The sequence below is a fragment of the Mercurialis annua genome, linkage group LG3 (assembly GCF_937616625.2).
Source record: "Mercurialis annua linkage group LG3, ddMerAnnu1.2, whole genome shotgun sequence".
Taxonomy (NCBI): Eukaryota; Viridiplantae; Streptophyta; class Magnoliopsida; order Malpighiales; family Euphorbiaceae; genus Mercurialis; species Mercurialis annua.
The window spans coordinates 45,530,572-45,542,035 of NC_065572.1; positions in this window are offsets into that span (position 1 = coordinate 45,530,572).

The window sequence follows — 11,464 nt, forward strand, 5'->3', positions numbered from 1 at the left end:
CTATTTAATGCATCGTTCGAATTACTTAAGCATGGTTAGGTTATATTAGGCAGAGTGTACGTGAAAAATGACAATAGATTAGTATGTCGCGTCTTAAGTCTATCTAACGCGTTGTTCCGATTACCTTAGGCTATATTACGCAAATTGTGCATGAAAAGTGACGCTAGATTAGTATGTCGCATCTCAATTCTCTTTATCGCGTTGTTCCAATTATCTAAGCATGGTTAGGGTATATTATGCAAAGCGTGCGTGAAAAGTGACATTAGATTAGTATGTCGCGTCTAAAGTCTATTTAACGCGTCATTCCTATTACCTAAGAATGGTTAGGTTATATTACGCAGTGTGCGTGAAAAGTGACGCTAGATTAGCATGTCGCGTCTCAAGGCTCTTTAATGTGTCGTTCCGATTACCTAAGCATGGTTAGGTTATAATGCGCAAAGTTTGCGTGAAAAGTGACGATAGATTAGTATGTCGCGTGTCAAGGCTCTTTAACGCGTCGTTCCGATTACTTAATTATGGTTAGGCTATAGTACGCAAAGTGTGCGTAAAAAGGATCAATTGATTAGTATGTACGTCGTTTCGATCACCATACTTATCTCGCGTCACAAGTCTCTTTAACGCGTCGTTCTGATTAACTATGCATGGTTAGGTTATATTACGCAAAGTGTGCGTGAAAAGTGAGGTTAGATTAGTATGTCGCGTCTCAATTCTCTCTAACGCGTCGTTCCAATTTCCTAAGCATGGTTAGGTTATAATACGTAAAGTGTGCATGAAAAGTGACACTAGATTAGTATGTCGCGTCTCAAGTCTCTCTAACACGTCGCTCCGATTTCCTAAGCATGGTTATGTTATATTACGCAACACGTGCGTAAAAAGTGACGCTAGATTAATATTGCGCGTCTCAAGTCTCTTTAACGCGTCATTTCGATTACCATGCTTATGTCGCGTCACAAGTCTCTCTAACGCGTCATTCCGATTACCTAAGCATGGTTAGGTTATAGTACGCAAAGTTTGCGTGGAAAGGAGCAATAAAGTATGTCGCGTCTCAAGTCTTTTTAACGCGTCGTTCCGATTACCTAAGTATGGTTAGGTTATATTACGCGAAGTGTGCGTGAAAAGTGACGCTAGATTAGTATGTCCACTCTCAAGTCTCTTTAATGCGTCGTTCCGATTACCTAAGCATGGTTAGGTTATATTACGCAAAGTGTGAGTAAAAAGTGAGGCTAGATTAGTTTGTTTCGTCTCAATTCTCTTTAACGCGTCGTTTCGATTACTACACTTATCTCGAGTCACAAGTCTCTTTAACGCGTCGTTCCGATTACCTAAGCATGGTTAGGTTATATTACGCAAAGTGTGCGTGAAAAGTAACTTTAGATTAGTATGTCGCATCTCAAATCTCTCTAACGCGTCATTCCGATTTCCTAAGCATGGTTAGGTTATATTACGCAAAGTGTCCGTGAAAAGTGACACTAGATTAGTATGTCGCGTCTCAAGTCTCTCTAACGCGTCGTTCCGATATCCTAAGCATTGTTATGTTATATTACGCAATGCGTGCGTAAAAAGTTACGCTAGATTAATATTGCGCGTCTCAAATCTCTTTAACGCGTCGTTTCGATTACCATGCTTATGTCGCGTCACAAGTCTCTCAAACACGTCGTTCTGATTACCTAAGCATGGTTAGGTTATATTACACAAAGTGTGCGTTCAAAATGACAATTGATTAGTATGTCACATCGCAAGTCTATTTAATGCATCGTTCGAATTACTTAAGCATGGTTAGGTTATATTAGGCAGAGTGTACGTGAAAAATGACAATAGATTAGTATGTCGCGTCTTAAGTCTATCTAACGCGTTGTTCCGATTACCTTAGGCTGTATTACGCAAATTGTGCATGAAAAGTGACGCTAGATTAGTATGTCGCATCTCAATTCTCTTTATCGCGTTGTTCCAATTATCTAAGCATGGTTAGGGTATATTATGCAAAGCGTGCGTGAAAAGTGACATTAGATTAGTATGTCGCGTCTAAAGTCTATTTAACGCGTCATTCCTATTACCTAAGAATGGTTAGGTTATATTACGCAGTGTGCGTGAAAAGTGACGCTAGATTAGCATGTCGCGTCTCAAGGCTCTTTAATGTGTCGTTCCGATTACCTAAGCATGGTTAGGTTATAATGCGCAAAGTTTGCGTGAAAAGTGACGATAGATTAGTATGTCGCGTGTCAAGGCTCTTTAACGCGTCGTTCCGATTACTTAATTATGGTTAGGCTATAGTACGCAAAGTGTGCGTAAAAAGGATCAATTGATTAGTATGTACGTCGTTTCGATCACCATACTTATCTCGCGTCACAAGTCTCTTTAACGCGTCGTTCTGATTAACTATGCATGGTTAGGTTATATTACGCAAAGTGTGCGTGAAAAGTGAGGTTAGATTAGTATGTCGCGTCTCAATTCTCTCTAACGCGTCGTTCCAATTTCCTAAGCATGGTTAGGTTATAATACGTAAAGTGTGCATGAAAAGTGACACTAGATTAGTATGTCGCGTCTCAAGTCTCTCTAACACGTCGCTCCGATTTCCTAAGCATGGTTAGGTTATATTACACAAAGTGTGCGTTCAAAATGACAATTGATTAGTATGTCACATCGCAAGTCTATTTAATGCATCGTTCGAATTACTTAAGCATGGTTAGGTTATATTAGGCAGAGTGTACGTGAAAAATGACAATAGATTAGTATGTCGCGTCTTAAGTCTATCTAACGCGTTGTTCCGATTACCTTAGGCTATATTACGCAAATTGTGCATGAAAAGTGACGCTAGATTAGTATGTCGCATCTCAATTCTCTTTATCGCGTTGTTCCAATTATCTAAGCATGGTTAGGGTATATTATGCAAAGCGTGCGTGAAAAGTGACATTAGATTAGTATGTCGCGTCTAAAGTCTATTTAACGCGTCATTCCTATTACCTAAGAATGGTTAGGTTATATTACGCAGTGTGCGTGAAAAGTGACGCTAGATTAGCATGTCGCGTCTCAAGGCTCTTTAATGTGTCGTTCCGATTACCTAAGCATGGTTAGGTTATAATGCGCAAAGTTTGCGTGAAAAGTGACGATAGATTAGTATGTCGCGTGTCAAGGCTCTTTAACGCGTCGTTCCGATTACTTAATTATGGTTAGGCTATAGTACGCAAAGTGTGCGTAAAAAGGATCAATTGATTAGTATGTACGTCGTTTCGATCACCATACTTATCTCGCGTCACAAGTCTCTTTAACGCGTCGTTCTGATTAACTATGCATGGTTAGGTTATATTACGCAAAGTGTGCGTGAAAAGTGAGGTTAGATTAGTATGTCGCGTCTCAATTCTCTCTAACGCGTCGTTCCAATTTCCTAAGCATGGTTAGGTTATAATACGTAAAGTGTGCATGAAAAGTGACACTAGATTAGTATGTCGCGTCTCAAGTCTCTCTAACACGTCGCTCCGATTTCCTAAGCATGGTTATGTTATATTACGCAACACGTGCGTAAAACGTGACGCTAGATTAATATTGCGCGTCTCAAGTCTCTTTAACGCGTCATTTCGATTACCATGCTTATGTCGCGTCACAAGTCTCTCTAACGCGTCATTCCGATTACCTAAGCATGGTTAGGTTATAGTACGCAAAGTTTGCGTGGAAAGGAGCAATAAAGTATGTCGCGTCTCAAGTCTTTTTAACGCGTCGTTCCGATTACCTAAGTATGGTTAGGTTATATTACGCGAAGTGTGCGTGAAAAGTGACGCTAGATTAGTATGTCCACTCTCAAGTCTCTTTAATGCGTCGTTCCGATTACCTAAGCATGGTTAGGTTATATTACGCAAAGTGTGAGTAAAAAGTGAGGCTAGATTAGTTTGTTTCGTCTCAATTCTCTTTAACGCGTCGTTTCGATTACTACACTTATCTCGAGTCACAAGTCTCTTTAACGCGTCGTTCCGATTACCTAAGCATGGTTAGGTTATATTACGCAAAGTGTGCGTGAAAAGTAACTTTAGATTAGTATGTCGCATCTCAAATCTCTCTAACGCGTCATTCCGATTTCCTAAGCATGGTTAGGTTATATTACGCAAAGTGTCCGTGAAAAGTGACACTAGATTAGTATGTCGCGTCTCAAGTCTCTCTAACGCGTCGTTCCGATATCCTAAGCATTGTTATGTTATATTACGCAATGCGTGCGTAAAAAGTTACGCTAGATTAATATTGCGCGTCTCAAATCTCTTTAACGCGTCGTTTCGATTACCATGCTTATGTCGCGTCTCAAGTCTCTCTAACACGTCGCTCCGATTTCCTAAGCATGGTTAGGTTATATTACACAAAGTGTGCGTTCAAAATGACAATTGATTAGTATGTCACATCGCAAGTCTATTTAATGCATCGTTCGAATTACTTAAGCATGGTTAGGTTATATTAGGCAGAGTGTACGTGAAAAATGACAATAGATTAGTATGTCGCGTCTTAAGTCTATCTAACGCGTTGTTCCGATTACCTTAGGCTATATTACGCAAATTGTGCATGAAAAGTGACGCTAGATTAGTATGTCGCATCTCAATTCTCTTTATCGCGTTGTTCCAATTATCTAAGCATGGTTAGGGTATATTATGCAAAGCGTGCGTGAAAAGTGACATTAGATTAGTATGTCGCGTCTAAAGTCTATTTAACGCGTCATTCCTATTACCTAAGAATGGTTAGGTTATATTACGCAGTGTGCGTGAAAAGTGACGCTAGATTAGCATGTCGCGTCTCAAGGCTCTTTAATGTGTCGTTCCGATTACCTAAGCATGGTTAGGTTATAATGCGCAAAGTTTGCGTGAAAAGTGACGATAGATTAGTATGTCGCGTGTCAAGGCTCTTTAACGCGTCGTTCCGATTACTTAATTATGGTTAGGCTATAGTACGCAAAGTGTGCGTAAAAAGGATCAATTGATTAGTATGTACGTCGTTTCGATCACCATACTTATCTCGCGTCACAAGTCTCTTTAACGCGTCGTTCTGATTAACTATGCATGGTTAGGTTATATTACGCAAAGTGTGCGTGAAAAGTGAGGTTAGATTAGTATGTCGCGTCTCAATTCTCTCTAACGCGTCGTTCCAATTTCCTAAGCATGGTTAGGTTATAATACGTAAAGTGTGCATGAAAAGTGACACTAGATTAGTATGTCGCGTCTCAAGTCTCTCTAACACGTCGCTCCGATTTCCTAAGCATGGTTATGTTATATTACGCAACACGTGCGTAAAACGTGACGCTAGATTAATATTGCGCGTCTCAAGTCTCTTTAACGCGTCATTTCGATTACCATGCTTATGTCGCGTCACAAGTCTCTCTAACGCGTCATTCCGATTACCTAAGCATGGTTAGGTTATAGTACGCAAAGTTTGCGTGGAAAGGAGCAATAAAGTATGTCGCGTCTCAAGTCTTTTTAACGCGTCGTTCCGATTACCTAAGTATGGTTAGGTTATATTACGCGAAGTGTGCGTGAAAAGTGACGCTAGATTAGTATGTCCACTCTCAAGTCTCTTTAATGCGTCGTTCCGATTACCTAAGCATGGTTAGGTTATATTACGCAAAGTGTGAGTAAAAAGTGAGGCTAGATTAGTTTGTTTCGTCTCAATTCTCTTTAACGCGTCGTTTCGATTACTACACTTATCTCGAGTCACAAGTCTCTTTAACGCGTCGTTCCGATTACCTAAGCATGGTTAGGTTATATTACGCAAAGTGTGCGTGAAAAGTAACTTTAGATTAGTATGTCGCATCTCAAATCTCTCTAACGCGTCATTCCGATTTCCTAAGCATGGTTAGGTTATATTACGCAAAGTGTCCGTGAAAAGTGACACTAGATTAGTATGTCGCGTCTCAAGTCTCTCTAACGCGTCGTTCCGATATCCTAAGCATTGTTATGTTATATTACGCAATGCGTGCGTAAAAAGTTACGCTAGATTAATATTGCGCGTCTCAAATCTCTTTAACGCGTCGTTTCGATTACCATGCTTATGTCGCGTCACAAGTCTCTCTAACACGTCGCTCCGATTTCCTAAGCATGGTTAGGTTATATTACACAAAGTGTGCGTTCAAAATGACAATTGATTAGTATGTCACATCTCAAGTCTATTTAATGCATCGTTCGAATTACTTAAGCATGGTTAGGTTATATTAGGCAGAGTGTACGTGAAAAATGACAATAGATTAGTATGTCGCGTCTTAAGTCTATCTAACGCGTTGTTCCGATTACCTTAGGCTATATTACGCAAATTGTGCATGAAAAGTGACGCTAGATTAGTATGTCGCATCTCAATTCTCTTTATCGCGTTGTTCCAATTATCTAAGCATGGTTAGGGTATATTATGCAAAGCGTGCGTGAAAAGTGACATTAGATTAGTATGTCGCGTCTAAAGTCTATTTAACGCGTCATTCCTATTACCTAAGAATGGTTAGGTTATATTACGCAGTGTGCGTGAAAAGTGACGCTAGATTAGCATGTCGCGTCTCAAGGCTCTTTAATGTGTCGTTCCGATTACCTAAGCATGGTTAGGTTATAATGCGCAAAGTTTGCGTGAAAAGTGACGATAGATTAGTATGTCGCGTGTCAAGGCTCTTTAACGCGTCGTTCCGATTACTTAATTATGGTTAGGCTATAGTACGCAAAGTGTGCGTAAAAAGGATCAATTGATTAGTATGTACGTCGTTTCGATCACCATACTTATCTCGCGTCACAAGTCTCTTTGACGCGTCGTTCTGATTAACTATGCATGGTTAGGTTATATTACGCAAAGTGTGCGTGAAAAGTGAGGTTAGATTAGTATGTCGCGTCTCAATTCTCTCTAACGCGTCGTTCCAATTTCCTAAGCATGGTTAGGTTATAATACGTAAAGTGTGCATGAAAAGTGACACTAGATTAGTATGTCGCGTCTCAAGTCTCTCTAACACGTCGCTCCGATTTCCTAAGCATGGTTATGTTATATTACGCAACACGTGCGTAAAAAGTGACGCTAGATTAATATTGCGCGTCTCAAGTCTCTTTAACGCGTCATTTCGATTACCATGCTTATGTCGCGTCACAAGTCTCTCTAACGCGTCATTCCGATTACCTAAGCATGGTTAGGTTATAGTACGCAAAGTTTGCGTGGAAAGGAGCAATAAAGTATGTCGCGTCTCAAGTCTTTTTAACGCGTCGTTCCGATTACCTAAGTATGGTTAGGTTATATTACGCGAAGTGTGCGTGAAAAGTGACGCTAGATTAGTATGTCCACTCTCAAGTCTCTTTAATGCGTCGTTCCGATTACCTAAGCATGGTTAGGTTATATTACGCAAAGTGTGAGTAAAAAGTGAGGCTAGATTAGTTTGTTTCGTCTCAATTCTCTTTAACGCGTCGTTTCGATTACTACACTTATCTCGAGTCACAAGTCTCTTTAACGCGTCGTTCCGATTACCTAAGCATGGTTAGGTTATATTACGCAAAGTGTGCGTGAAAAGTAACTTTAGATTAGTATGTCGCATCTCAAATCTCTATAACTCATCGTTCTGTTTTCCTAAGCATGGTTAAGGTTGTATTACGCAAAGTGTCCGTGAAAAGTGACACTAGATTAGTATGTCGCGTCTCAAGTCTCTCTAACGCGTCGTTCCGATATCCTAAGCATTGTTATGTTATATTACGCAATGCGTGCGTAAAAAGTTACGCTAGATTAATATTGCGCGTCTCAAATCTCTTTAACGCGTCGTTTCGATTACCATGCTTATGTCGCGTCACAAGTCTCTCAAACACGTCGTTCTGATTACCTAAGCATGGTTAGGTTATATTACACAAAGTGTGCGTTCAAAATGACAATTGATTAGTATGTCACATCTCAAGTCTATTTAATGCATCGTTCGAATTACTTAAGCATGGTTAGGTTATATTAGGCAGAGTGTACGTGAAAAATGACAATAGATTAGTATGTCGCGTCTTAAGTCTATCTAACGCGTTGTTCCGATTACCTTAGGCTATATTACGCAAATTGTGCATGAAAAGTGACGCTAGATTAGTATGTCGCATCTCAATTCTCTTTATCGCGTTGTTCCAATTATCTAAGCATGGTTAGGGTATATTATGCAAAGCGTGCGTGAAAAGTGACATTAGATTAGTATGTCGCGTCTAAAGTCTATTTAACGCGTCATTCCTATTACCTAAGAATGGTTAGGTTATATTACGCAGTGTGCGTGAAAAGTGACGCTAGATTAGCATGTCGCGTCTCAAGGCTCTTTAATGTGTCGTTCCGATTACCTAAGCATGGTTAGGTTATAATGCGCAAAGTTTGCGTGAAAAGTGACGATAGATTAGTATGTCGCGTGTCAAGGCTCTTTAACGCGTCGTTCCGATTACTTAATTATGGTTAGGCTATAGTACGCAAAGTGTGCGTAAAAAGGATCAATTGATTAGTATGTACGTCGTTTCGATCACCATACTTATCTCGCGTCACAAGTCTCTTTGACGCGTCGTTCTGATTAACTATGCATGGTTAGGTTATATTACGCAAAGTGTGCGTGAAAAGTGAGGTTAGATTAGTATGTCGCGTCTCAATTCTCTCTAACGCGTCGTTCCAATTTCCTAAGCATGGTTAGGTTATAATACGTAAAGTGTGCATGAAAAGTGACACTAGATTAGTATGTCGCGTCTCAAGTCTCTCTAACACGTCGCTCCGATTTCCTAAGCATGGTTATGTTATATTACGCAACACGTGCGTAAAACGTGACGCTAGATTAATATTGCGCGTCTCAAGTCTCTTTAACGCGTCATTTCGATTACCATGCTTATGTCGCGTCACAAGTCTCTCTAACGCGTCATTCCGATTACCTAAGCATGGTTAGGTTATAGTACGCAAAGTTTGCGTGGAAAGGAGCAATAAAGTATGTCGCGTCTCAAGTCTTTTTAACGCGTCGTTCCGATTACCTAAGTATGGTTAGGTTATATTACGCGAAGTGTGCGTGAAAAGTGACGCTAGATTAGTATGTCCACTCTCAAGTCTCTTTAATGCGTCGTTCCGATTACCTAAGCATGGTTAGGTTATATTACGCAAAGTGTGAGTAAAAAGTGAGGCTAGATTAGTTTGTTTCGTCTCAATTCTCTTTAACGCGTCGTTTCGATTACTACACTTATCTCGAGTCACAAGTCTCTTTAACGCGTCATTCCGATTTCCTAAGCATGGTTAGGTTATATTACGCAAAGTGTGCGTGAAAAGTAACTTTAGATTAGTATGTCGCATCTCAAATCTCTCTAACGCGTCATTCCGATTTCCTAAGCATGGTTAGGTTATATTACGCAAAGTGTCCGTGAAAAGTGACACTAGATTAGTATGTCGCGTCTCAAGTCTCTCTAACGCGTCGTTCCGATATCCTAAGCATTGTTATGTTATATTACGCAATGCGTGCGTAAAAAGTTACGCTAGATTAATATTGCGCGTCTCAAATCTCTTTAACGCGTCGTTTCGATTACCATGCTTATGTCGCGTCACAAGTCTCTCAAACACGTCGTTCTGATTACCTAAGCATGGTTAGGTTATATTACACAAAGTGTGCGTTCAAAATGACAATTGATTAGTATGTCACATCTCAAGTCTATTTAATGCATCGTTCGAATTACTTAAGCATGGTTAGGTTATATTAGGCAGAGTGTACGTGAAAAATGACAATAGATTAGTATGTCGCGTCTTAAGTCTATCTAACGCGTTGTTCCGATTACCTTAGGCTATATTACGCAAATTGTGCATGAAAAGTGACGCTAGATTAGTATGTCGCATCTCAATTCTCTTTATCGCGTTGTTCCAATTATCTAAGCATGGTTAGGGTATATTATGCAAAGCGTGCGTGAAAAGTGACATTAGATTAGTATGTCGCGTCTAAAGTCTATTTAACGCGTCATTCCTATTACCTAAGAATGGTTAGGTTATATTACGCAGTGTGCGTGAAAAGTGACGCTAGATTAGCATGTCGCGTCTCAAGGCTCTTTAATGTGTCGTTCCGATTACCTAAGCATGGTTAGGTTATAATGCGCAAAGTTTGCGTGAAAAGTGACGATAGATTAGTATGTCGCGTGTCAAGGCTCTTTAACGCGTCGTTCCGATTACTTAATTATGGTTAGGCTATAGTACGCAAAGTGTGCGTAAAAAGGATCAATTGATTAGTATGTACGTCGTTTCGATCACCATACTTATCTCGCGTCACAAGTCTCTTTGACGCGTCGTTCTGATTAACTATGCATGGTTAGGTTATATTACGCAAAGTGTGCGTGAAAAGTGAGGTTAGATTAGTATGTCGCGTCTCAATTCTCTCTAACGCGTCGTTCCAATTTCCTAAGCATGGTTAGGTTATAATACGTAAAGTGTGCATGAAAAGTGACACTAGATTAGTATGTCGCGCCTCAAGTCTCTCTAACACGTCGCTCCGATTTCCTAAGCATGGTTATGTTATATTACGCAACACGTGCGTAAAACGTGACGCTAGATTAATATTGCGCGTCTCAAGTCTCTTTAACGCGTCATTTCGATTACCATGCTTATGTCGCGTCACAAGTCTCTCTAACGCGTCATTCCGATTACCTAAGCATGGTTAGGTTATAGTACGCAAAGTTTGCGTGGAAAGGAGCAATAAAGTATGTCGCGTCTCAAGTCTTTTTAACGCGTCGTTCCGATTACCTAAGTATGGTTAGGTTATATTACGCGAAGTGTGCGTGAAAAGTGACGCTAGATTAGTATGTCCACTCTCAAGTCTCTTTAATGCGTCGTTCCGATTACCTAAGCATGGTTAGGTTATATTACGCAAAGTGTGAGTAAAAAGTGAGGCTAGATTAGTTTGTTTCGTCTCAATTCTCTTTAACGCGTCGTTTCGATTACTACACTTATCTCGAGTCACAAGTCTCTTTAACGCGTCGTTCCGATTACCTAAGCATGGTTAGGTTATATTACGCAAAGTGTGCGTGAAAAGTAACTTTAGATTAGTATGTCGCATCTCAAATCTCTCTAACGCGTCATTCCGATTTCCTAAGCATGGTTAGGTTATATTACGCAAAGTGTCCGTGAAAAGTGACACTAGATTAGTATGTCGCGTCTCAAGTCTCTCTAACGCGTCGTTCCGATATCCTAAGCATTGTTATGTTATATTACGCAATGCGTGCGTAAAAAGTTACGCTAGATTAATATTGCGCGTCTCAAATCTCTTTAACGCGTCGTTTCGATTACCATGCTTATGTCGCGTCACAAGTCTCTCAAACACGTCGTTCTGATTACCTAAGCATGGTTAGGTTATATTACACAAAGTGTGCGTTCAAAATGACAATTGATTAGTATGTCACATCTCAAGTCTATTTAATGCATCGTTCGAATTACTTAAGCATGGTTAGGTTATATTAGGCAGAGTGTACGTGAAAAATGACAATAGATTAGTATGTCGCGTCTTAAGTCTATCTAACGC